The sequence below is a fragment of the Siphateles boraxobius genome, unplaced genomic scaffold (genome assembly GCF_051911475.1).
Source record: "Siphateles boraxobius isolate OS27281-9 unplaced genomic scaffold, OSU_SipBor_1 20, whole genome shotgun sequence".
In the NCBI taxonomy this organism is placed as follows: Eukaryota; Metazoa; Chordata; class Actinopteri; order Cypriniformes; family Leuciscidae; genus Siphateles; species Siphateles boraxobius.
In genome coordinates, this window is record NW_027508811.1 from 2,153,499 (window position 1) to 2,181,449 (window position 27,951).

A 27,951-nucleotide genomic window follows, 5' to 3' on the forward strand; every position below is an offset into this window, starting at 1 on the left:
GAAGGCGTCTCCCTCTTCCTGACACTAGGAGGGCATTTTTTCCCCAGAATTTTGAACTGTCACCCATGTCAGATTTACATTCTTTTTGTTTCTTTTCTCTCCTTTCCCTTTTTGTGGAAGAAACGTTTGCAGCCGACATCTAAAAATGGGCTCTTTGGGGAGAATGTGCAGGAAGCGACATGGTGGTACGTGATCAGCCGCATGACTGCGCTTACATCCACACTATTTTCAGTTTTTTAATTTGACAACACATGTACAGTAGCAATGTATGCTTTGAAAAATCAGTACAGTAAGTTGTGAGTATAAAATAATCCAGATTTGCAGGGACTACATTATTGCTCATTAATATGTGAATATGTACTTTTTGAGAAATCATTAGTAAGTGTATTGCATTGACAATATCTTTGATGTTAAACAGTAATTTAGTGGGTCTGAATCTATACTACAAAAACAACACTTATGTGAATCTGGTGAGTTTGTGATTTTGAGATTGACTAAAATTTCCAATACTTTATATACAGGGCTGTAACCACTGTATAATTTTTATAGTACTTAGATTAGAGTTTTCAATTGCAGATTACTAAAATATTAACTTTTGTCTCCCCAATATTGATTATTTGATGGTAGTCTTGTGTACATGTAAAAATTATTTTTAATTTGTTATAATAGTTTTGAAAAGTCTTTTTATTTTTCTGTTTATATGTTGTCTACATAAGTTCCCCAAACCAAATATGAGAACTAGAGCCTTGTGACTGTCCAGTGTTGGTTTCTGTTGGTTTCTAATTCACCATGAGAGTTTTTTATTTTATTGTTTATTTATTTATTAATTATTTTTATTTGTTTGTTTAATTTTTTTAATTGGGAATCTACAGACCAGAAAGCCCAACGTACTATGTTCCCAGCATCCACTGTGGCATGAATAAATTAACCGGTTGAATTTTTTTAATTATTTGCAGGTTTATTTTTCTGTTGTTGATAATGTTGATTAGAATATCTAAATCGACTGCTGGCAGTAGATCCTTTTCCTATTAAGCACCAAAACTTTGGAACAATCGTCCTAACATTGTCCGGGAAGCAGACACAGTCTGTCAGTTCAAATCTAGACTAAAAACTAGTGGTGGGCCGTTATCGGCGTTAACGTGCTGCGTTAACGTGAGACTCTTATCGGGCGATAAAAAAAATATCGCCGTTAATCTATTCTCAAAGTTGGGTTGGGATCATAAAATAGCTTTTTCGAATATCGTTATATTTTCGCGCAAATCGCGCAGCAGGGTATTTTCCTGTCAGGGACACAAGGTGTAGGCCTATACTTTTACATGTTACGTTGATCGTTCCTCTCGTTACTTTTTACATGTTGTCAAATGAGTTTCCAAGCGCGCTGTATCTTTTTTATGGGCATGAGCGATGCTCAATTTACAAATTAATCACTCTTTTGGGTCGATTCTGTTCAAAGACTTCATCAAACAAGTTGGCAGATCGGTCTAAATCGGTTCGCGAATCAGTTCTGTTCAGTTCCTCACGCACTGAATCGTCTGAACTCTGAAGCGCGTTCCTGTTACACTCGACACGGAGTCGTAACAGGAAGATTTAAGAACATCAAGAGCTACAGTTTAGTCTAGTGAAAGCAAATCTGCAAATGCATCATATTTTTGCCAGCGATGAAGATCTTTATTAGTTGAACATCTTCGTAAGCTGTCTGTGAATGAATGATTCCACAGGACGATACATTCGATTTCATTTCATTCAGGTAATACATTTTACAACCAAACAGATTATTACACCACGATAGCACTACTAAAAAGTATGACATTATCAGTTGGAGATATACATTAATTTATTAATTTATAGGATACCAAATAAATAAGCTACCATTGTGTAACGTTGCAGTTTATGAAATGAACACCCGCCATCCCGCGGTAATGTGTGTGTATTGGGCAGGGGCATAGTCACACGAATAGTTTACATTGATTGAAACTAATTTGTTTAAAAAGGAGGGGGCTATTGCCGGTAAAGGCAGGTTCACATAAAATCATTATGACATGACATTATTTTTTGATCTAACGAGCATCTGGTTTGGCGATGCAAAAACGGACTGTAGCTACGTCGTGCTTATTGTTTTTTTCTTCTTCCAATTATGTAAAAAAAAAACGACGAAAACATGTTACTTGTTCAATTAATAAACAGTTTGTTTGATGACAAATCGCTAAAGATGAAATTGGCCTCCCTTTCTGTCATTGTAATTGTGCGTTTTTATTTATTTATTTTACAAATTTTTTTGACCGATATTCGACTTTTGCTCCTCTATTGTCGAATGGCATTTTTGGCAGAAATTCACATCCCTACGCGAGGCGAACTATTCTCAAAGACTTACTTTTAGTCATTATTTGGGTAGCACACATATTCTGAATGCCTTCGGCAGAATTCAAATGAGCCATTTTAATCTAGATTAATTCCAAGATTCCAGTGAGATTAATCTAGATTAAAAAAATTAATCTATGCCCACCTCTACTAAAAACACATCTCTTTGACCTAGCATTCACATAACACTCTATAGACTTCTATAATTCAATATTAGGCTGCTTAGATTAGGTCAGCCGGAACTGGGAACACTTCCCTTAAATCCTAATGTACTCGTTACATCATAAGAAGAATGGCATCTACGCTAATTTTAGTGTCTTTGTTTATCCCGAGGTTTTCCCGCAGCCTGCCGGATCCAGGCCGTTTCCAGATCTGACGAAGGACTTTCGCCTGGACCTGATGACAATGCAGTGCTGAAGTGCCAACTAGCCTCTCCCTATGGAGGATCCCTATACCACTCTACAGATAAAGCGTTGTGGAATTTTTCGGTTCGCGTACCTACCCAAAGTGATAAGATAAAATAAAATTCTGCATCATAATTTATAGACAAGACAAGTAGTTTGTTTAGGCATGGTTTGTAAGGAATTACAAACCTGCGCACATATATTCAAACGTTGTGAACTTTTGCAGCGCGTTTCTGTATTTGCTTGTGTTGTGAGCTTTTGCAGCGCTTTTCTGTATTTGGTTGTGCTGTGAGTATTTGGAGCACGTGTGTTGTGAAACTGATGAAGATGTTTTTTTTAATTTGGTGGTGTTTTTTTTCTATTTGCATGCGTTTTTTTCTATTTGCATGCATCTTCTTTAGGTTGCAGCAGGTTGAGCTCTCTCGGCCACCGTACAAAACGCATAAAAAGTTTTCCGTTATTGTGTAAACGGCCCCTCAGTCTCAATTAACTTTCTTTGCATCTTTTTCCATACAGTGTAAATTACTACTCATTTTGTGTTTGGTTGACGAAGTCTATGGACATTTTGGAACGACATGAGGGTAAATAGTGTATGGGTGAAATATCCCATTAATTCTTTTGCTTAACAAACAGTTCCTTACACCTGTTTTGCCATTCATATCAAGCTCTGTTGAGTTGCCAAATGCTAATCCTATTGTGATCCAGCCTGAACAAACGGAGTTTTTACGTGTCAGTGGACTTCAACTCTTTACCTTCTCTATTTTATCCAGCCCCCTTGGAAGAGGTCAAAGGTCATCCAGTGCTCAAAGAGATGTTCTGTCTCCCCACCAAAAGACATGACGGCAGTGTTTTCATTAGCAGTTAATGATGACAGACGGTCATGCATGAGTGACATCAGCCTGCAGTCTCACGCAAGGCCTCTAAGACGGAAGACACACCATCAAAGTGTTTTTTATTTTTGTCACGAAGAGCTTCTAAAACATAATTCTAGGAAATCCAGTCACCGTGAAATGGGGAAGTGACCAAATTAATCCTCCACATATTCTTGGAATACACTTTTTTTTTTTGTACTAGTTGCCATACTTTGACAAGGTTTTTTACAGTAGTATTTTTTATTATAAGTTTATTAATATTAATTGAAAAATTACAGATCAGACAGCCCATGGTACTATGCAGGCACTTAGGTTCCTACCGTGCATTGCGAAAATAATAAATTAAGCGATGCATTTTTTACAAATTATGTGCAGGTTTTTTTTTTCTTTCTTAGCTGTTTTATGTTGTCATTTATAGTTTTGTTATAATCAGTTTATTTTTTTATTAATTATGTTTTAATACTTATTTATTTATTTTATTATTATTTATTTATTTATTATTTTTTATTATTATTTTGTTCAGTGTTCCAAGCCTATGACTTTCTTTCCATGGAACACAAAATATGTTCTGTGATTTTTTTTTTTTTTCTTTTTTAGTGTTCCAAACCTATGACTTGCTTTCCATGGAACACAACATATGTGATTATTGAATGATTATTTTATTTTATTTTATTTTATTTTATTTTATTTTAAAGAAGTAAATATAACACGCACATACACAAGCTGTCCCATGGAAAATACTTCAACAGATCAATCTTATAAAGTACCAGAGCATTACGTAGACAAGACTGTCCGTCGCGTGCAGAGAGGGCAGAGATGTGACTATTCAACATTGTAATTATTTCTGCACTGGCATGAATTCTGTTTTTCTAGCGTTTCTTTTCTCGTTATTTCTGTCTAGCTTTTGTTTCAAGGAACTTGCGTGACATTGCACAGAGTGGGGAGGAGTAAGAAAAATCCCCTCTTGGCAAGACACGGCTACATGCTGAATATTCCCTGCAGCTAGTAATATCTGAGGCTCTGCCTGCCCTCACAGTATTGTTTCAGGGAGGAATTTGTATCATTTCCTCTGGACTTTTTTTTTGTAATTAATACATCATTCTTTATTTCACCAGAATAAGTGGTAAGCTTTAGAGGTTTCATCACCTTTGTTATGCATACTAAGAATTCCACAGACCTTTGTGTGTAAAACAGTTGTTAACGTTGTTGTTGTTGCTGCTCTTGTCCGTTTTATTGTGTTTGTATCTCCAGGTTTATGGTACAATCATGCGGGTGGTACCCCTCCAACAGCCTGTAAGAACAATGCAAGGTGAGTGCTGAAATCGCACGTACACATGCTAAAACCTGTTGGCACGAGTCCACGCCATCCCAAACAAACAAGCCACTTCCTCTCCACCCATACAATCTGGCTCCAAGGTAAAGAATGTACAGTTTTACAGGAGGACATCAGAATAGACAAAATCATGTACAGGTACCAACAAATTGTTGGTATTTCCAGATTCAGCTTTACCATCCCAGGAATAAATAACATTTTAAAATACAGTCAAATTTGTAAAAATACAGCAGCCGCACACTCAAAACACTGTGCAAAATCAATTTTAATAGCAAGCTTTCGGTCTTCCGACCTAAGGTCGGAAGACCGAAAGCTTGCTATTAAAATTGATTTTTACAATTCCTGATGATTTAATGTAGCAGCACCTCTCTACAAGACATTTTTGACGGATGAGCGGTGGTTCTTTTCTATTTTTTCTAAAATACAGTCAAATAGAAATCAGTTATTTAAATTGTAATAATATTTAACAATATTACTATTTTTACTGTAATTTTGATCAAATAAATGCAGCCCTGGTGAGCATTTTGGAAGCATTTCACTTTTGGCAGTATAAATATTTTGATGTGAATTTTAAGTTTTTGGAGAATGGATTAAATGGTTAAAGACTTGATCTGATGGCGCATATCGAGTCAGGTTTTACAATCCTTGCATGGAATCAATTTTCATTAAATTGCATTAAATAAGTAGGCTTAGTTATTTTTTTAACATTATTTTATTTTTCTGTTATATTTTTTTGAAAGGATATTGGTTTACTTATGGCCATTTTGAGCACTTCAGGTTAACTGAGACACGTGTTTGTTGACATTTAAGAGACTGTTTTGTTGACCTTGATTTATAGGTAGCTATTGCAATATTGAGGTGTTCAGTTTTATTCGGGCTTCACAAATCAACTGTTTCTTGTTTTTCACTGGCATGTCTCTTAGGCTTTGTGGACTAGTGCATCTTTGAGCCTACATTAGGTAAGACTAAAATACTTAAGTACTGTTAAAATCAGATACTCTAACCCCCGGTTTCACAGACAATGCTCAAGCCTTGTCCTATACTAAAATGCAAGTTTGAGCTGTTTTAACTGAAAGCAACTAAAGTAATGTTGTTTTTTTTTTTCTAAAGCAGGTTTATAAAAGCTACTTAAATGTCCCAATCGAACTAAGCTCTAATCCTGGCTTAATTTAAACCCTGTCTGTGAAACCAGGTCTTTAAGACTTTTACTCAAGTCGTATTAGAATTTGTGACTTGTGACTTGTAATGCAGTCTTTTTAGCTGTATGTCTACTTTTACTTAAGTATGGTTTTCGGGTATAGGCCTACTCTTTGCACCTCTGCTTATCCATTCCACAAGTTTTCCTTCAAAATCACAGCTGAAAATATGAAACAAGTGCACTGATTCTATCTGGACCTGTGTTTGTGTTGATGAGATTCACAGCAGCTGAACTGATATACCTGCACACACAGGCACTAATGAGTGTTCGGCTTCACTGGCTGTAAAATCTTTCTCATGTCCAACTGAGCTGTTAAGGAAACATGAATCTCCTCTAACAGCAGGAGCCAGACTGCTCAACCAAGACCATCTCACACTGTTGCCATAACATGGCAGGAATGTCATGAGCGCTTATGCTGAAATCGGTGAATATGAATATTACAGTAGATGCCAAAGATGATATGCACAGAAGGACAGTGACCTTCATCTAAACCCGTTGCAGACGTGCAGGATTTCAGAGCATGTGATAAACAGCCAGATGTCTTATTGGGATAAAGGTAAAATACTCGTGTGGTGTTGGATGGCAACTAGTGGATTTGCAGGCTTCTAGATTTCATTCATATACTGTGTATGTGTGTGTAATCACACTGAGCATCTACAATGGTGCAAGCACCTGTAATCATGGTACGCGGAAATTTCAATTTGCAATCAGATAATTTTTTAATAACTCGAAAAGTTATTAAAGACATCGTTAAAATAGTCCAAGTGACTAGAGTGGCTCAATCTTAAGTTTATCAAGCGACGAGAATACTTTTTGTGCGCAAAAACAAACAAAAATAACGACTTTATTTCAACTATTCATTTCCTGCTCTGTTGGCCTCTAGTCAGTTAACTTAGTGTAATAGCGTAGAGCTACGTAACACGTAGGCTCACTATTGGCCGACGCTGGTCATGTGGTTGATGCGTGTGACGTACAACAACAGAAACTCTACGCTTTTACACTAGTGAACTGACTCGAGGCCCACAGTGAAGGAAATTAATAGTTGAAATAAAGTTGTTATTTTTGTTTTTTTTGCGCACAAAAAGTATTCTCGTCGTTTGATAAACTTAAGATTGAGCCACTGTAGTCATTTGGACTATTTTAACGATGTCTGTAATAACTTTTCGGGGCTTGCAAGTTCAATCCCTCAAGAAGCCTATGGAGGAGTGATCCAGCACTCAGATTTCATCAAAAATATCTTAATTCGTGTTCCGAAGATGAACGAAGGTCTTACGGGGTTGGAACAAAATGAGGGTGAGTAAATTCTTACAGAATTTTCATTTTTGGGTGAACTAACCCTTTAACGACTAGCTGAAACATTCTAAGACTTAACTGAACAAATGTACAGACTTTTTCCAACGACTGGAGCAGATTTTAAACACTGACTGTGAGCACGACTGAACGCGACTCAACGCAAGTCGTTATGTGTGTCCCAGGCTTAAGTGAATTTATTCAAACAATCAGTCCAAAACAGCACCAATGTAAAGAAAACCAGGGTGATTACATGAGAGATGGCAGAGATTAGACTCGCGTTGCGTTTTCAGTGAATTGTTCATTCCAGTGTATGTTTCGAGCTCTGTCATTTGTATGCTGTGATTGTTTCTGAAGAGCGCGAGCAGCGTTGGAATGGAACATCAAAACATCCCACAGCTGTATGGGGAGATGATCGCTATAGCAAACTACCCCATCAAACATTGGTCCGACGTCAACGTCGTGTTCCTGGCCAAAAAATAGTCGCAGTAAAACGGCATAAATCGTTTAAAAAATATATGTTACACAGAACATAACGTCAAAGACGTCGGTTCAATTTTTATTTTGGAACTATTTTTCAACCATGACGGGACGCATTGGAGGGCCGTCTTTTTCAAAGGTCATTAAATGTCCGAATGTTTCCTGGGACGTTTCTCGGCAAGATAAAGCAAACCAGCGTCTCGCTATTCTTTTGTAAAGTTATGATGGATGTGAATTGTAATCAAGGAAAAGATGATTGTGTAGACGTAGGCCTACAGGAGTCGTAAAGTAAGCACGAGTGAGTGCGTTATATTGATGCGAAAACAACACGTGAATGTGTGCTCTTGATGCACTGCTCACACATTGTATTTGTGCACAAAGACATTTCTGTAGCTACACGTCACAATATTCACGTTGTTTTTAGTTCTCTTACGAGAGATTTTCTCGTATTGCGTAAGTTGCTCACGCTACGGGTAAAGTCATCTTTTCTCGAGATATTGAAGCCAAAAATTATCCTTTATTTTGTATTTTTGTCAACGCAGTGCAGCAGCTAGCAGACTTAGAGCAGGCTATCTAGCGTGCTCATTGGTTGCTCTGCGGCAACTGCAGCAGCCTATCGTTGAGCCTGGCGTGATGTCACACCCAATGAGGGCGCTTTATTTTTTTTTTCATCTCTTCAGCGAAGCTCTTCGCATCGCTTGATCCTGAGAGAAGCCACCGCACTTCATCTCTCACACTCACAGAGCCCACTCTCATAAAGCTGTCAAATGCCGCTTGAGTGCTAGATGTAGGAAATGTGCCCACAACTCTGTGCTCACGCCTACTCTCTGCCACACGACCAAAACAGCCTCATATCGGTCAGGTTACAAATGTAAGTTACGTGCCCGCTTACGAGCGCTCACGCTTGCTAGTAAACGCCCGGCGCTGCTCGCGCATTACAAAGTTATCTCAAAACTTTCCCGCCACATGTGAAACAGCCAGCCATCGCTGTCAGCGAGCCGCCGTATTCAGGCACCGAGGGCGGGGGCGAAGTGTGGCGATCGGAACCCGGAGGCTATTCTGCCCATGGCTATGAATGTAAGTTACGTGCCCGCTTATGAGCGCTCACGCTTACTAATAAATGCCCGGCGCTGCTCGCGCATCACAAAGAAGGATAGCAATCTGGTTATCCGGCTCAGGCCGATGGTGTCATACGTGCAGAAAAGGTGCCCACATCTCAGTGTTCACCCCTACACACAAGCACTATACCCGTGTCTCTCGCTTTCACAGACCCCACTCTCTTAAAGCTGGCAAATGCCGCTCGAGTGTTAGATGTAGGAAACGTGCCCACAACCACGTGCCCACGCCTACTGTCTGCCCACTCTGTTGCACGGCCAAAGCAGCCTCATATTGGTCAGGTTATGAATGTAAGTTACGTGCCCGCTCACGAGCGCTCAGGCTTACTAACAAACTTTTTGCCCCGGGCGCCGCTCGCATATCACAAAGCTATCACAAGCAATCGGGACGTCACATATGAAACAGCCAGCTACCGCTGTCAGCGAGCCGCCGTATTCAAGCAGAGCGCCGCGCCCACCCACACCTCTGGTTCAGTCTCCCGAGCCCACCAAGTGCGGCGATCGGGTCCCGGAGTCCATTCTGCCCCTAGCTATGCATGTGAAAGCATGGGAAGCTATTCCAGGGGTGTCGGAATGGGTGCTAAGCACAATAAGACAGGGCTATTCACTACAGTTCGCTCGTCGTCCCCCTTGCTTTCGAGCACAGACCGAGACGAAAGTGAAAGCTGAAGTAGCGCATCTAGTCCGCGCAGAAATAGCCAAACTGCTGTGCAAAGGGGCTATAGAACGAGTACCTCCTTCTCTGAGCGAGTCAGGCTTTTACAGCCGCTATTTTCTCGTACCCAAGAAGGACGGAGCTCTAAGACCTATCTTAGATCTGAGACATTTGAACAAAGCTCTCATGAGAAGACCGTTCAAAATGATGACGACCAGACAAATCCTCGCGCAAATTCGCCCGAGGGACTGGTTTATATCTCTCAATCTAAAAGATGATTATTTTCAGATTCAGATAATACCCCGTCACAGGCCATTCTTGAGATTTGCCTTCGACGGTCAGGTATATCAATACACCGTCCTCCCGTTCGGCCTGTCTTTAGCACCCCGTACATTTACGGACTGCATGGACGCCGCTCTCGCTCCCCTGAGAAATCAGGGCATGCAGATTCTGAACTATTTGGATGATTGGCTGATTCTGGCACAGTCAGAGATAGAACTTTTATCTCACAGAACAGTGCTCCTCTGCCATCTGGAAAGCCTGGGTCTCATGGTCAACTGGACCAAGAGCTCATTACTGCCCAGTCAGTCAGTTTCCTTTCTGGGAATAGAACTGGACTCTGTGGCTATGACGGCCCGGTTATCGACAAAGCACGCGCACGCCGTGTTCGACACCTGGCCGCGTCTTTCCAGAAGGGCAGCATCGCTTCTCTAAAAATGTTTCAGAGAATGCTGGGCTGTATGGCCTCAGCTGCAGCAGTGCTTCAGCTGGGCCTACTGCGCATGCGCCCGCTACAACGCTGGTTGAATGCTTGAGTGCCTCATCGAGCTTGGGTTCTCGGCTGCAGACGAATCAGAGTGACTCAAAGCTGCGTCTCAGCTCTGCAACCCTAGTTAGCGGCCGACTAATACCAGCGGGGGGTGATGATGGTCTCTTCGAGGGCAGACCGGTCTTTGGCCTGTGGATAGACCGAGAGAAATGCCTTCACATAAACTGTCTGGAGATGATATCGGTTGAGAACGAGCTGAAGCACTTTCTCCTGCTCATACGAGACCACCACATTCTAGTCGGATCAGACAACATGTCTGTGGTGTCTTACGTGAACCGTCAGGGTGGAGCAGATCTAGGAATTTCTGCGATCTGATGGAACGCCTCCTTGTTTGGTCCCAGCACTTTCTGTGCTCGCTGAGAGCCGCACATCTGCCAGGCCATCTGAACGATGGCCCAAACAAACTGTCCAGGAACAACATTCCCCCAGGGGAATGGTCCCTGAATCCCCAAACGGTCCAGTTACTGTGGCACCTCTTCGGCAAAGTGGAAGTCAACCTGTTTGCGTCAAAAGACAACGCTCACTGCCCAATATTCTTTTCAAAGGACGAGGACGCGCTGGCCCAAATCTGGCCCAGCCTCCCACTCTATGCTTTTCCTCCGGCCTCTCTGTTACCACAGGTAATCAAGAGGATCAGGGAAGCACGCCACTCGGTGCTCCTGGTACCCCCGCGATGGGAGAACCAAGTCTGGTTCCCAGAGCTGACGCGGCTGTCACGCATAGCCCTGTGGCCGATTCCAGTGAGGAGAGATCTACTCTCTCAAGCCTGCGGCTCAATCTGGCATCCCCATCCAGAGCGCTGGTCTCTGCACGTATGGTTGATCAACGGATACCCATTGTCTTGCCAGAAGGAGTGATGAACATGATTGCGCAATCCAGAGCTTCCTCTACGAGGCGGCTCTATGCGTCTAAATGGTCTGTGTTCTCCAAATGGTGTGCCGATAGAAATCTGGACCCACGGACATGTGGGGTATCGTGGTTGCTTAGTTTCCTTCAAGAGCTACTGGACAGGGGCAGGTCCCCCATCACGCTTAAAGTTTATCTGGCGGTAGTTGCAGCATTCGCTGAATCAACGCACAGCCAGTCATTGGGAAGGAACAAGCTGGTCATCCGCTTCCTTCGGGGAGCCAGAAGGATGAACCCCCCACGACCCCCGTCGGTTCCTATATGGGATCTTTCTTTGGTCCTAGAGGCCCTGAAAGCATACCCCTTCGAACCGCTAGACTCTGTGGACCTCAAGTACCTCTCGCTCAAAACCATTTTTCTGACAGCTCTGTCATCAGTAAAACGCGTGGGGGATTTACACACACTATCCGTTAGCGCTGCGTGTCTTGAGTTTGGACCGAATGACTCTAAAGTCATCCTCAAACCGAGACATGGCTTATGTTCCTAAGGTGTTGGGCACTCCCTTCAGAGCGCAGGTCATTTCTCTATCGGCTCTGCCTGCTTCCGATAGTGAGAGCGATGTTAGTCTCCTCTGCCCTGTCAGGGCGCTGAGGGCTTACATTACGCGCTCCGCCCCCTTCAGGCGCTCGGAGCAGCTCTTTGTTTCGGCTCTATCCAGATGGATAGTGGACATTATATGGACGCTATAGCAGTGCTTATGTGTCTAAAGGTCTGCAGTGCCCTTTGGGCATCAGGGCTCATTCCACTAGAGGTGTGGCCTCGTCGTGGGCTTGGTCCAGCCGGATTTCCATTCACGACATTTGTGAGGTGGCGGGCTGGGCCTCCCCGTCCACATTTTTCAGGTATTATAAACTGGAAGTCCCCTCCTTGCAGGCTAGACTTCTGTCAGTGTAAGTGAGATGTACGTTCTGCCCAGATCTGATTGTGCACAGACTACTCTCACGTGACTTAGCTCTCCTGAACTGAACTATATGGTTGATATGGTAGTCAGGCAATGCCGCTCTGTATTCCTTGTGGGTGCTAATGAACAGTGTGCTGGCCCGCATTGCTGGCCACCTGATTACCACTTATCTATGTTCCCCCGGGACTCCCTGGGAATCATGAAGTGGATACTGGCGCACACGGTGTTGACAAGGGGTTCCCGTAGCGTAAGCAACTTACGCAATACGAGAGAACCTTTTGTAAGAGAACGTACTCGGTTATGTACGTAACCTTGGTTCTCTCTAGAAGAGGGAACGAGTATCGCATAACCGGCCGTGCTGGTGCCACGAGCGTTTTCGATCAGTCGATGAAAACCAGAGTTGCAACCTATCAGCCTAACTTATATACACTAAGCCACCCCCATTCTGGCGGGCTGTGACGCGTAGAGGACGCGACTTCACGCCAGGCTCAACGATAGGCTGCTGCAGTTGCCGCAGAGCAACCAATGAGCACGCTAGATAGCCTGCACTAGGTCTGCTAGCTGCTGCACTGCGTTAACAATAAATACAAAATTAAGGATAATTTTTGGCTTCAATATCTCGAGAAAAGATTACTTTACACGTAGCGTAAGCAACTTACGCAATACTCGTTTCCCTCTTCTAGAGAGAACCGAGGTTACGTACGTAACCAAGTAGGTTTTTGGCATCTCCATGTTGTATAAAATGTAAACAAGCTTTGCTGTTGCACTGTAGGCTACACATAGCCTACTCTACACGATAAATTCAGAAAAAAAAATATCTGTAATGTTTTTTGTTTTCATGGGTGCTTAAGTGCATACATTTATTAATTATATGAATCCTTATATAATTTGGTTATTAACGTGTCCTTTTTTGGAAAGACACCTAAAACAACCATGAAAAAAGCTTGCAGAAAATACAGTTTTGTGAGAATCATCTCTCTATGCTTAATTTATCGAGTGTGATTAAAAAATAAAAAAAAGTGTGTGTGTGTGAATAAGAATTTCAATAGTACAGCATTTATTTGAAATAGTGTTTATATATGATATCATAATAAACACTATTGGCTTTTTTAAAAATGTTCTATTCATCAAGGAATATATATTGTATATATACAAGGAATATGTTTCCAATATCAAGCAGCACTACGGATTTCAACATTGATAATAATAAGAAATGTTTCTTGAAATCAGCATATTAGAATGATTTCTCAAGGATCATGTTTCGAATTACATTATAATTTATATCAAAATAATTTTTAGTGAGCTTAATAAGAAACCTATTTCAAAAACATAAAATCATATCCACCCCTAACTTTATGATTTTATATATAATATTTTTTTTGTATAATTTGTAGGCCTATCTGTTTTTCCCCCAGTGGTTTATTTTATTTGTTATTTATTATATCACTTAGCAGGTTTCATGTGAATGATCAAAGAATATTTAATACTTTTATGGTTAGATAATGTCATTGCCCCATGTTTTTAAAATAGAAGAGAGGAAATAATTACTGGACCATGACCCTTTTGTTTGGGTTTTTGCATTCCCGAGTCCTCCAAAAGTAATATGCTCTATTAATTCTGATATTTCTCTAATTAGATTGGTCATTTGTTTTGTCACTGTAGACTGCAGTCCAGTCCTTCTGTTGTGAAATGAAAAGGTCTCAGTGGAACAGAAGCTGCCCCACAGCGGCCCCAAAAAACAGAAACCCGAATTCACCTCATCACGAATCCTCTACACACAAACACATGGATGTGATTTGTGAGTTTTATCATTTTACAAGGCCTCATTGCATTATGTTTTCTATAAAACACAGAATAGATGTGATTTCAAGCTTTAAAGGCATTGTATCATAAGGAATCAAATGTATGTTAATTTATCAACATTTTAAAATTCCTCCTCAGTGGAAAAAACAACAACATTTAATGAAACTAATCTGCAGAAAGTTGATAGTCATAAACAAAAAAATATAGTGATGTAAAACAATATTGTGGTCTAAAAACTACTAAGATTGTAAGTAAGATTATCATTACTCCAGTCTTCAGTGTTACATGATCCTTCAGAAATCATTCTAATATGCTGATTTAGTACTCAAGAAACATTTCTTATTATTATCAATGTTATAAAAGCAGCTATGCTGCTTAATATTTTGGTAGAAAAAAGGTTTGTTAAATATTTTGCAAGCATATTGTGATTTGTCAATTGTTTTATTTGTGATAATGCAATATAACATGTAAAACATGTGAGGACATACAAACAAACAGGAACACATGCCAAAACAAAATGTATTGTTTTATTATTTATTAAATATGTTGTTGTCAATGTATGTTTTTTTCCTGTTAGCTTTTTGTTTTTCTATGCATTTTTTTTTTGCATAGTACAATAAACATGTAACTGTACTTCTCCTTTTTTGCCATATATATTTATTTTGCCCTATATATTTCAGTGCAGTACATCCTTGAATTATTGACAGCGTGCATGTTTAAGGTTGGTCACCACCGTAACGGTTGCTATAGGGGTTGTATTTGGTTGCTTTGTTGCTTCAATGAGCAAGAAAGGAGAGGTGTTGCCACAGGTAATCTGAAAAGGAGAATGGCTGGCCTGTCAATCTGGATTATATGTGTCTCGCTGCACTTTGATGTGCCATGACCGTCTGAAGCACTGCACACACACTACTTCCTTCCACTGCAGGCCTGTGTTTATACAAACTTTCTTAAACTAGAAAAGATTAGACAGCTATGTACTATTCATGCTAATTATCATGCAGAAAGCTGTTCCAAACCTGTATGATTTACATTAAGCAGAAAGTTCACCCTCATATTTCTGTCCTTTCAAAGAATTTGAATGGTGGCAAGATGCTGTCAAGGTTCAAAATGACAAAACACCATGAATTTATTTTAGTCAAATTAGTAATAATTTTAATAAGAATTAATGTATTTTGTTGTATTTCTTCCCTAATTAATATATTTTTAAAATATATTTAATAAACATTTGAATATTAAATACAAGTTTAATTAGTTTGGTGTGTATGTTGCTAATCATTTTATGTTTGGAGTTACTAGGCAAACGCACCATTTTTGGAAGAGTTAAAATAGTTTTTAACAAAGTGTTTGCTTTTGCAAGAGATGTCTGAAAGTTTTGCATGTGTTGAGCGTGTTTTGTGGTTTTTGTGTGTAGAGTTTCAAGAAATGGAACCATAGTTTCAGAAATTTTGTGTAAGCAATTATATATATTTTTTAAATGTGTTAATTTTAAAATAATTTAATATTTTAATTTTGATGTAATCATTTTTTTTAATTAATGCATTTATTTAAATGTAGTACTTTGAAAAAAAATCCAGATTCCTCCTAATTAAAGGAAAAGCTTTGAATCAATATAAGTTGGGTGAATTATCTATTTATTTAAATGAAACCATATTTGCACTGCAGCCACAGTCTGACTAACAGCATTCAGGTGAATATATGAATGGCACATGAAGTACCTTCCTCTTATTCCCATTGATGAAAGATTTTTCCGATGTGTGAGAAAACAGCTGTGTGTGTGTGTGTGTGTGTGTGTGTGTGTGTGTGTGTGTGTGTGTGTGTGTGTGTGTGTGTGTGTGTGTGTGTGTGTGTGTGTGTGTGTGTGTGTGTGTGTGTGTGTGTGTGTGTGTGTGCGCGCGCGTGGGTGTGTGTGGATGTTTTTACAAGGCAGCACATTTAGTTCTTTGTAGTTTACACTAACTTATGCAATCATGTAATAGAATCGGTGTCAGTGGGAATGGAACATACCAAACTGGATCGGCCAGATGAGGGGGAAGAGACAGTTTGCTCACACGCACACATACACCTGTGACCTCTGTTACTGCTCTCTGCAATTCTATCTAATTTTTTCTGCGCTGGCCACTGTGACCGTGCAAACAAAGCAATGCAATGTGCAAGAAATAGCTGAGAGCTTGCACATTAGCTGCAGTGTTCTATTTAGTTCAAGTATGTGAAAGTACATGTCGTGAGTCAGACAGACAAAACTGTATTGTTATTGCTCTTTGTCACTGGACATGGAAGCTTATTTAGAGTTTCTGTTGTGTTCTTATTGTCTCTGTACTGCCATCGCTTGTGTTTGGTCCACCCTAGCAACTCCCTAACAACCATATTCTCACGGAAGGTCCAGAGAGGTAGTGAGAGGAAAGGAAACATTCTCTTTACAGTGTCATGGCTTTTGTGGATTTTAGAATTTCAAAATCATTTTAAAGTTTTGTCTTTCCGAACTTCTTTTATTGTGGTATGTTTTATTGACATGACATCTGTAACTTAAATGGCTTGACTAATTATGAATGAAATATTTCTGTATGCTCAGTCTAAATTATTTAATTTATTCATTTTACTATATATACTGTATATTAGGGTGCATCAAATTTGAATGGGAAATTTTAATTTCAAAATATAAATTTGGCTGGCATTGCATTTTGTTCCAATTAACATAAAAATGACTTTTGCAAAGTTTTGAGGAATTCCATTGAGATTGAGGGGTGCCAACTAACATCCATCCAATTTCGAAAAATTTGCAATTTTTAGTCTAATTGCCAAAAGGTTGACCTGGAAATGTTGAGTACAGTGAACTTTTATACAGTAACATATTCTATAGGGTTATCAAAGTAAAAGTTGTTTGTTTGCCCTTTGGGCAACTTGGGCATTTCTCAGAATTCAACTTTCAAGATTGGGACATGTCCATTGGCCTTACCCTGAATTGTGTGCAGCAGTGACGGATGTCGGACACACATATAAATAATAACTCATTACATTTATATAGCGCTTTTCTCGACACTCAAAGCGCTTTACATGGAAAGGAAAATCTCCTCAACCACCACCAATGCGCAGCATCCACCTGGATGATGCGACGGCAGCCATATTGCACCAGTACGCCCACCACATACCAGCTTACTGGTGGAGAGGAGACAAAGTGATGAAGCCAATCAGTATATATGTTGAGTTATTTCAATTACTTTAGTTTGATTTTTTCATTGCAAAAATCTGGAAGTCTGTAAATTTTGCCTGTAAACCTGATTTGAAATGGGGGTTGAATAATTTTGATTACAGCTGTAGCTGTCATATTTGCACAGTGACGGTTTTCAAACAGGTTGTTACCATCCATCCATCCATCGGCTTATTATAGTTAGGTAAATGTATTTAAAGTGTTTTTTAGACACTCGACTGTAATATGCTGGCAGTGAAGGCCTTGTGATCACTCTCACATGCAAAAAACAAGCTGGTTTGTTAACTATTTTATTTACTTTCAGAATGTTAACTAATAAATGTATAATTCAGAAACCCTTGCTATTAGCAACACCAGTGGCCGTTAAGTGAACTGCAGCCTGTAATTATTGCTCAGGCTCGCACTTGTGCACACGTCACGCTACAAGAGCCTGAACGGGATTCAATGCCCCAATATACTCACGGCCAAGTACTTTTTTGTTAAGTTAAAAGTGTTGGTTGCAGCGATATACTGTTAACAAACATCCAGACACTGTCCACGCTGAGAGCGACATTTAGATGAATATGTAAATATGTTCTGCGCGCTTTCCTCTCAATAACAAAATAAACACACAACAAAAAATGACAGCGGTGAGAAAGCAGCAGTTGTGGATATTGGTTTGTTTGCAATTCATCGGCATCATGTTGACAGATGAGGTAGGCCTAATTAAAATGACACTATTATGATATTGATTATAATGTATTTAAGACCGTAGACTTTATACTTGATCTGGCAACTTGAGACTATAGTTTAAATAAATGCCTTTTCTTTTCTTTGCATTACACAGTTTCATAGTAGCTCTTTCAGCATTATCCTGAACATTGTATAAGCATTCATGTAATGTGTCAAAGGATGAGAGGCTCTTTGGAGCAAGCGTAAACATCACATCCTTTTGATTTTTGTAATATGCAGTTCCTGTGAAAAATTGTTCTAGTGGGTTTAGTATACCTGAATATGTATGATATTTCCCCTATTGTGGACGTGTCCTTGATACACCGCGGAAAAAAATGAAAAGTTGAAAATATTAATGGGACTGAAAATATTAGTGCACACTCCTTAAATTGTAACTTGTTTAATAGCTTATTTCCAAAAGGTAATGAAATTTCAATGTTATACATTAAAATTCACATTTTCAAAACAATGAATAGTTTGTGTACTATGATAAATCGTCTGAGCTGTTTTGTCTGAAGTTGCAATTTGAGGAGCGTTCATTCTACATGCTTTCATGGACAACCCTGAAAGTTTTTGTGTTTCAAACTAGCTATTAAAACATTTTCAATAAAAAAGCTATTAATACATAAAAATACTTACATATAGCCCTTTTAAGATCATCTGCAAACAGGTGCATTAACCTTTACTTTGCTCCTGTTTGCAGGCTTATTTTGTAAAGATGTTTCCTATTTTCCTCCGACTGTATAATACTGCCCTGCCTCTAGTATTACAACGTTTTCTTTTCTTGCCAGCCAGTTGCTGTAATGACGGTGGTAAATCTCTCTTTTAATTTACTGCAGGCGGATAAATTCAACACTTGTAGTTGAGCTTGGTGACGGATTGTTTTGTTTGTGTGTTGCTATTTGATGTCAACTTGATGGTTTTCAGCATCCATTAATACATGTATTCGTCATTCAAGAACTGTTCACCCAAAAATAAAAAAATACAATTTTAATTTATTCACCGTCATGATTTTTTAAAAACCCATATGATTTTGATTCTTTCATGTAAATCAAAAGCAGTAAAAGCTGCCCTTTTCAACAGAATTAAAACTTTCAAGGCAATATTTTTAGTGACTCAAATAGGCCTATGTATTTGTTTATAAGAGATGTTTGTGTACGTTCTCTTTTGATTATGGCTGCAGAAATGTAAAATGTTGACTAAATGATTATGATTTTGTGCTGTTTTTGTATTTGTGTATTTGTGCCCAATTTGCATAATGCATAATTCTCTCACTGAGTTGGCTACTAAAACAACACGGATGAGCATGCAAATGCCCCCCCTCCTAATAACATGCTGTTCATACTTAATTTTCCTTGCAACTAAGGACAAAAATAGATTAATTTTTGAAGAGCAGGCTCTTATATATAGACCCAAAGGCCATCAGATCATCAGATAATGGACTTTGTTGAACTTTAATTTAATTCATGGGAAACCTTTGCAGACTTGCATCATTCACTTATCTGGTGTCTATCATTCATCCTCTCTTAAGTTTCAGTGACATGTCCTATTATTCACCCAACACAGCAGATATGTTGTTTGTTTTGGGCAGATATTCTCATTCATCTTGGGGTGAAGATTGCATGGACATGTTTCTGGCAAATGGTGTGAATTTGCTTTGGATGTAAGAAAATACCACCTATACTAATGGTTGCTAGAGATCACTGGGGTGCCATTTCGTCTGTGTCTATTATCAAGCGATTTACAACTTCCTGGTATTTGGAAGATATCCACCCACAAGCAAAGAAAAAAGATGTTAATGAAAAAAAGAGGTAAATGAACAGTATGCTGAAGATCCAGTGTCTTTTTGATATTAATTTAAACACAAGATCATGAAAGATGTTGGAATTTCATTTTTGTAGGCCCTAAATACAATTTTTAAATATATTCAAATAGAAAAGTTATTTTAAATTGTAGTAATATTTCACAACTGCTTTTACTGTATTTTTGATCAAATAAATGCTGCGTGGTGACCATAAAAGGCTTCTTTCAAAAACATAAAAAAAATCTTGATGTGTGTGTATATATATATATATATATATATATATATATATATATATATATATATATATGTGTATATGGGGAGGAAATGTGTTCATTGTAACAGAGTATAGATAATCATCTGAAGTTTATGCCTCAGGGGAATAGGATTTGTATTGACATCACTGTTTTAAGGGAAATAACATTCACATACAATTTTCCACAAATGTAACATGTCACTCCGACGTCATTATTTGACATATACAGTAAAAACCTATGACAAAACAAAATATTTTTCATTTTAATTTGAGCACACCATGTGGTTTCTTCAGAAATGCGGTGGTGGTGTGATACAAGAGCTCATTGTTTAGCAGGAGTTCCCCTCTTATCAGGATCATGTTTCTATCACTCAGAAAGGGACTCAGTGTCAGGAAGACATCTGTCATTAGATACCTCATTAATGACCATCTAACGCTCAATATGAACCAGAGAGACTATAAGAACTCTAACAACATGTTCCTGGTGCATTTTCCATTACCTCAAAGACCATATTGACATGCCCATTTAGGTCAAACCAGCATCCAAAAAAAAGCATGTTGTCTGTGCATAAAGTTGATAAATTTGCTAAATGTAAAATGAATTGTTAAATGTTGAATTGTATATGACTATATGACTGTTCTTAACCCTTTACAGCACGGAGAGTTTCCTTAAACCCTGTGTTCTGTACATTTTTCTTTAAATGATTGCAACCAATTAGAATGTTTGAAGAAGTATCAAAGAACAGTCCAATAAGGTTTGGGAGTCACCATCAAGCACCATTTGAAGGTGGGACGTCCTTTTCTGACACATGGTCACAGGAGCACATGGTGTGAGTTGAAAGCAAGATTATTTGCTTTAGTAATCTTATTTAAAATGACATGAACTGTACATAAAAATATGTTTGTGTGTATGAAGGTGTAGAGAAGCCTTTTGGCAGGTTTTATGGAGTTTTTATTTTATTTTGCATGTTCACATATTCAGTTTTTCTTTTTCTTGCATCAGGGCAACGTTGTGCGATAAGAGTTACTTTTCAGGGATGTCTTGAACAATACTTCACAATTGCAAATAATGTGTTACAAAAAGGGAAGATGCAGGGTTCCTGGGTGCACAGGAACACCCAAAGTCACCAAAGTGACACCAAAGTGCAGCATCCCCCTGGATGATGTGACGGCAGCCATATTGGGCCAGAACACCCACATTACACCAGCTTATTGGTGGAGAGGAGACAGAGTGATAGATCTCACAGTCTCCGCTCTAATTCATCCCAAAGGTGTTCTATCGGGTTGAGGTCAGGACTGGTGCGCAGTCATGTTAGAACAGAAAGGGGCCATCTACAAACTGTTCCCACAAAGTTGGGCGCATGAAATTGTCCAAAATGTCTTGGTATGCTGAAGCATTAGGAGTTCCTTTCACTGGAGCTAAGGGGCCAAGCCCAACCCCTGAAAAACAACCCAACACCATAACCCCCCCTCCACCAAACTTTACACTTTGCACAATGCAGTGAGGCAAGTACCGTTCTCCTGGCAACCGCCAAACCCAGACTCGTCCATCGGATTGCCAGACAGAGAAGTCAAGTCAAGTCACCTTGATTTATATAGCGCTTTTATACATATAGCTATACAGTGGAAATAGGAAATTAAAGTAACAGATAGTGTTTTGGCTTTACAGCAGCTCTAGAATAAAGTTACTGTCCAGCTAAAGTTAGTTTTGATTGATTCACTTCCGTCGCAATGATCATTAGTTATTAACTTAGGGCCACTAACACGACACCGTTCTAACAGAAAACCTTTAATGCGATCTGGCGCTCATTTGCATAAAACAGTGCCTGGTGGCTCTGAGAATTTTTTACCGCTTCCGCGTAGCAACGTGAATCGGAATTATCTCGACAACGTTTTATCAGTACAGAGGTAAAGGGGAGAGACTAGTTGACACATCAGAACTGTGTTGTCGTCGTGTCCAGGCGCAGGTCCTTCATCAGATCCGGATATGGCCTGGATCTAGAAACCGAAATCCGAAATCTGGAAACCTCGGGATAAACAGAGAGACTAATATTAGCGTAGACGCCATCCTTCCGCATTATCCGCATGACTTAAACGCTGGCAGACACCAGCAGTTCTTGGCAGGTATATTGATCATGAAATCAGAATTTTCTTGTTTTGAATTGTCTACCGACTGCTGGCGGTAGATCCTTTTCCTATTTAGCACCAAAACTTTGGAACAAAGTACAAAGTACATCAGCATTTATGGGAAGTGTTCCCGGTCCCGGCTGATCTAAACTATGCAGCCTAACATAGAATTATAGAAGTCTATAATGTGTTGTGTGTATGCTAAGCCAACGAGATGTGTTTTTAGTCTAGATTTGAACTGACAAACTGTGTCTGCTTCCCGGACAATGTTAGGAAGATTGTTCCAAAGTTTTGGTGCTAAATAGGAAAAGGATCTACCGCCAGCAGTCGGTAGATCTGTGTTTACCGCCAGCCATAATTTTGAGATCACAATATATGTGAAGGTCTATAATGCGTTAAGAGCTCGCTCAAGTGCAGGGGAGCTAAACCATTTAGTGCTTTGTAAGTAATCCAGGGCCGGCCCGAGGCATAAGCGAACTAAGCGACCACCAGGGGGCCCCCCAATCGAGTTAAATTTTTTTTTTTTTTAGATGACTTAAAAACAAGTGACATTAATGAATGAATGAATATGAATGCAGGGCTGCCAACTGTCACGTATTGAGCGTGAGACACACGCAATTGACCCAATTCTCACGCTCTCACGCCACACCCCCGATTTCTCAAGCTTAAGTGAAAGATGAGTTTATCTATATATCTACCTGTTGAGCCACTCGCGATCGACTAGTTATACCGGAAATTTGTTAAAATATCCCGTAATCTAGAGTAAGATATCCCCCCCCCCCTTTGGAGTAGTCTCACGCCAAGCTAAACTCAAATAATAGCCGCAGGGGAACTTGACCTTCAAGGTGAAAGGGTAGCAGTTACAATAAATAATAAACATAGCAGTTTGAACTCTTCTCCACTGTATTATACCACACATCAGATCACTAACTCCAAAAACCCGCGACAATCCATTACCAAATGTGCACGACCCATTCCTATCTACGGCAAGCCCCGAGGGGAAAAATAGATTGCATACACACATACAACGAGCGCCAGTACATCATTACTGGTATTATAGTAACAGACTTTGTTGGATTCTGTCATGTACAATCCAACAAAGTCTGTTACAATAATAATAATAAAAAAGATTTTGAGGACAGTTACATTGTATTGAGACAGTTGAGAAATAATAATATTTTTACAGTTTTCAACAATAATTGTCATTGTTGAACCCTTGCTCTTATTATGTTTCTGATTTCTCAGTTTTGTCATTACTTTAGCAAATAATTTATTTTATATGTTTTGAGACAGTTTGTTTTAAGAAGTTTCAAAGAGTTAGTAAAAGAGTAAATTAAAAGTTAAAACTTTTTTAAGTAGGCATCTATTTTTCTTTTTAAAATAATACATTATTCATATTTTTTTTTAAATTATTTTTAACAGAACCTCAACTCTCGCGTAATTTAACGTGGCTAGCCTGTTGACTGACAGGAGCTGCCGCTGTCAGGTTCACGTGAAGTACGTTAGTAGGAATTATCCTGGCAAAATCAAAGGAGCATACAGCTAAGCGCAAATATGAAGATGAGCACAGAACATTTTTATCTGAATGGGAGGATTTATATTTTTTTGTTGAATGAAATGGAAAACCATTCTGCTTGATATGCCAGACGTCGTTGTCGCATTTTAAGGCTTCAAATCTTGAGCGCCATTTCACATCACTCCATTCTACGGTGGCCCGGGAATTTCCCAAAGGCAGTGAACTTCGCAAGCACAAGGTAAACACTTTGAAACGTCAGACAGTCAAGCAAAGTCAGCTTTTTCGGAAATTTACCAAGCATTCAGAGACAGTGACATTAGCGTCATATCAACTGGTATGGAACATTGCTCGTGCAAAAAAAACATATCGTGAAGGGGAATTTCTTAAAAAGTGCCTTAGTGATGTTGTTGCTATTCTTTGTCCCGAAAATGAAAATTTGATACGTTCAGTAAAGGAACTTCAGCTGTCACGGCACACAGTTGAAGAGAGAATATCGGACATTAACGAAATGTTGAAAGACATTTATATTCAGATCTTCAGAAGTGCCGGTATTTCAGCATTGCTTTGGATGAGTCTTGCGATGTTCAAGATAAGCCACAGTTGGCGATATTTGTACGATTTGTGTCAGAAGACTGCACAATTAAGGAAGAGCTGCTTGACATTGTGCCACTTAAAGACAGAACCCGTGGCATCAACCTAAAAGAGACACTGATGGCTGTTGTTGAGAAAGCAGATCTGCAGTTATCAAAGCTAACAGCAATATCCACTGACGGAGCACCAGCCATGTTGGGATCTGGGAAAGGCCTTGTAGGGCTGTGTAAAGCTGATGAACGGTTTCCTGAATTTTGGACATTTCACTGTATCATCCACCAAGAGCACTTGGTGTCTAAAAAGCTGAACTTTGATCACATCATGGAACCTGTGCTGGAAATTGTCAATTTTATACGCACACATGCTCTCAATCACAGGCAGTTCAAAAATCGAATTGCTGAGCTTGATGAAGATCTTCCATCTGATCTGCTTCTTCACTGTGCTGTAAGATGGCTTTCAAGAGGTAATGTGCTTTCTCGTTTTTTTGAGCTTTTAAATCCAGTGAAGCTGTTCCTCGTAGAGAAACATAAGGAATATCCTGAGCTACGTGATCCCCATCGGATTTCGGACTTGGCTTTTTTGGTCGACACGCTGCATTATCTGAATGGCCTCAATGTGGATCTGCAAGGGAAGTTAAAGATGGTGTCTGATCTGGTGCAGAGTATTTTCACATTTGTCAACAAACTCAAGCTGTTCAAGACTCATCTACAAAAGAGGCAGTTAACACATTTTCCATCCTTGTTGAAGGCAAGTGGACAAGCAGCAGAGGTTGTAAACGGGAGTACTGCACGGTATGCAACACTGCTTGAAAATCTCGAACAGAGTTTTGAGGACAGATTCTCCGGCCTACGCCAAAAAAGACCACAAATTTAATTTCTTATCAACCCATTCACTGCTGAATCAGACTGTTTAAAAGCCCCTTTAGTGGAAGATGAAGCAGCGACTCAGCTTGAAATGATTGAACTTTCTGAGGATGACAGACTTAAAAGTGTTCTGAGGGAAGGAACCGTGGAGTTTTGGAAGATTGTGCCAATGAGAGATATCCCAATGTCAAACAGGCTGCAGTCAAACTATTGTCAATGTTTGGGTCAACTTACATGTGTGAATCACTTTTTTCAACACTGTAACAAGTGAAATCAAAGCATCGCTCTGTCCTGACTGACACGCATGTGAAAGAATTACTACGAGTAGCCACAACTGAATACAAGCCAGACTTAACAAAGATTGTGGAAACCAAGGAGTGCCAGGTGTCCCACTGAGTCATGTAACCTTTTAGGTAGGCTGATACTATGACAAACATTGACAAAAATTTAAATCCATGAACTATTGTGTGATATGTAATTAGTAATTGTAAAAGTAATACATTTTAATGTTATTGTTAGACACATCTGTTGTGTGGCTCTTTGCAGTGATGAGGGATTTTTTTTTGGCTCATCATGCTGAACAGGTTCGCCACCCCTGCTATAGATCATAAAATACTCTTGGATCGACTAAAAAACTACACTGGTGTTCAGGGACAGGCATTAAGCTTGTTTAGATCGTACTTATCAGACAGTTATCATTTTGTCTGTTTAAATGGGGAAAAATCGAAAATAACGTCAGTAGACTATGGAGTGCTGCAAGGATCGGTGTTAGGTCCTCTGCTATTCTCAATATATATGCTGCCACTTGGTAATATTATAAGAAAACATGGAATTAATTTCCACTGTTATGCTGATGACACTTAATTATATATTTCATCACGACCAGATGAAAACACTAACTCATCTTAATTGACAGAGTGTCTCAAAGATATAAAATGCTGGATGACGTGTAATTTCCTGCTATTAAATTCAGATAAAACGGAGGTATTACTTATTGGTCCAAAAAACTACCCCCAAAACCTTGTACAATACAACTTTAATTTAGAAGGATGTCCTGTTACTTTATCCACTACAGTAAAAGACCTGGGTGTTATACTAGACCGCAACTTGCCTTTCGAAAATCATATTTCATATGTTACAAGAACAGCCTTTTTCCACCTTAGAAACATTGCTAAGCTACGTAACATGCTATCTGTTTCTGATGCAGAAAAGTTAGTTCATGCATTCATGACCTCGAGACTAGATTACTGTAATGCTTTATTAGCTGGCTGTCCTGCATCCTCAATAAACAAGCTACAGTTTGTACAAAATGCAGCTGTTAGAGTTCTTACTAGGTCAAGAAAATGTGATCATATAACACCAATTTTATCATCTCTACACTGGTTACCTATCAAGTTCCGTATCAATTACAAAGTATTCCTACTGACCTATAAAGCCCTAAATGGTCTAGCTACTGTGTATTTAATGGACCTTCTATCACATTACAATCCATCATGTTCTTTAAGCTCACTAAATTCGAGGCTTCTGGTCATTCCTAGGATATCTAAGTCCACTAAAGGAGGGAGGGCGTTCTCGCATTTAGCTCCTAAACTCTGGAACAGCCTTCCTGATATTGTTCGAGGCTCAGACTCGCTGTCCCACTTTAAAACTAGATTAAAGACGCATCTCTTTAGCCAAGCATTCACATAATGCTTACCTTTTATACTACTGTTGAATCAGATTGAATGCATTAATATTATGAACAGCAGCTATGCTAATTATTTCCCATCTGCTCTTCTGCTGTTATCTCGGGACGCTAGTCCCGGGGTAAATAGTGTTCGTCAGCTCCAGTTTGTACCCAGCCTCTCACGGAGACTTCAGATCCCCCAACACCTGCGATGAGATGACTAAATGCCTGTGAAGAGACGACTCGACGCCTGTGAAGAGACGACTCAACGCCGGCGATATGTTATGCCCTAAATTACTACATGATTAACTAACTGTATTTTTTTTTTCTATGTACATTTCTGAAATGCACTTTCTGTAAAGCTGCTTTGAAACAATATGTATTGCGAAAAGCGCTATACAAATAAATTTGAATTGAATTGAATTTGAATATTAAGTATTTATTTTGTATTAATACATAACCTCACTGTATTGATTGATAATGTATCATTATTGCGTGACATTTGTGTCAATAATCGTCAAGCACAGGTGACTTTGCGTAGTGGGAGGGGCCCCCAAATCAAATTCTGCTTAGGGCCCCCAAAAGGCTCGGGCCGGCTCTGAAGTAATCAGCAATATTTTAAAATGTATCCAATGTTTAATAGGGAACCAATGCAGTGTTGACAGAAACGGGCTAATATGGTCATACTTCCTGGTTCTAGTAATAACTCTAGCGGCTGCATTTTGGACCAGCTATAGTTTATGTATTAAGCATGCAGGGCAACCACCCAGTAGAGCATTTCAATAATCTAGCCTTGATGTCATGAACGCATGAAACAATTGTTCTGCATTTTTCATTGAGAGCATATGACGCAATTTAGATATATTTTTAAGATGAAAAAATGCAGTTTTACAGATACTAGACAAGTGACTTTCAAATGAAAGATTGGTAGCATGGTACTGTGATAGGTTGCCACCTGTGAAATTTCCTCACTACTAAATATTCCACAGTCAACTGTTAGTGGTATTATAACAAAGTGGAATCAATTAGTAACAACAGCAAGTGTGATTGGTCACTCAAGAGAACACGTCT

At 39.3% G+C, this 27,951-nt stretch overlaps 1 long non-coding RNA gene across 2 annotated transcripts; it reads left to right on the forward strand.

Moving 5' to 3' along the window:
- LOC143744659 (uncharacterized) lies at nucleotides 1-27,236 on the forward strand. 2 transcript variants are annotated; one of them, XR_013205872.1, is made up of 5 exons: nucleotides 1-185; nucleotides 4,886-4,943; nucleotides 5,891-5,926; nucleotides 14,004-14,139; nucleotides 27,056-27,236. It is a non-coding gene; the product is annotated as an uncharacterized LOC143744659 (long non-coding RNA). The 2 variants fall into 2 exon arrangements; XR_013205871.1 differs by lacking the exon at nucleotides 1-185 and adding an exon at nucleotides 4,215-4,757.
- Nucleotides 27,237-27,951: the final 715 nt, after the last annotated feature.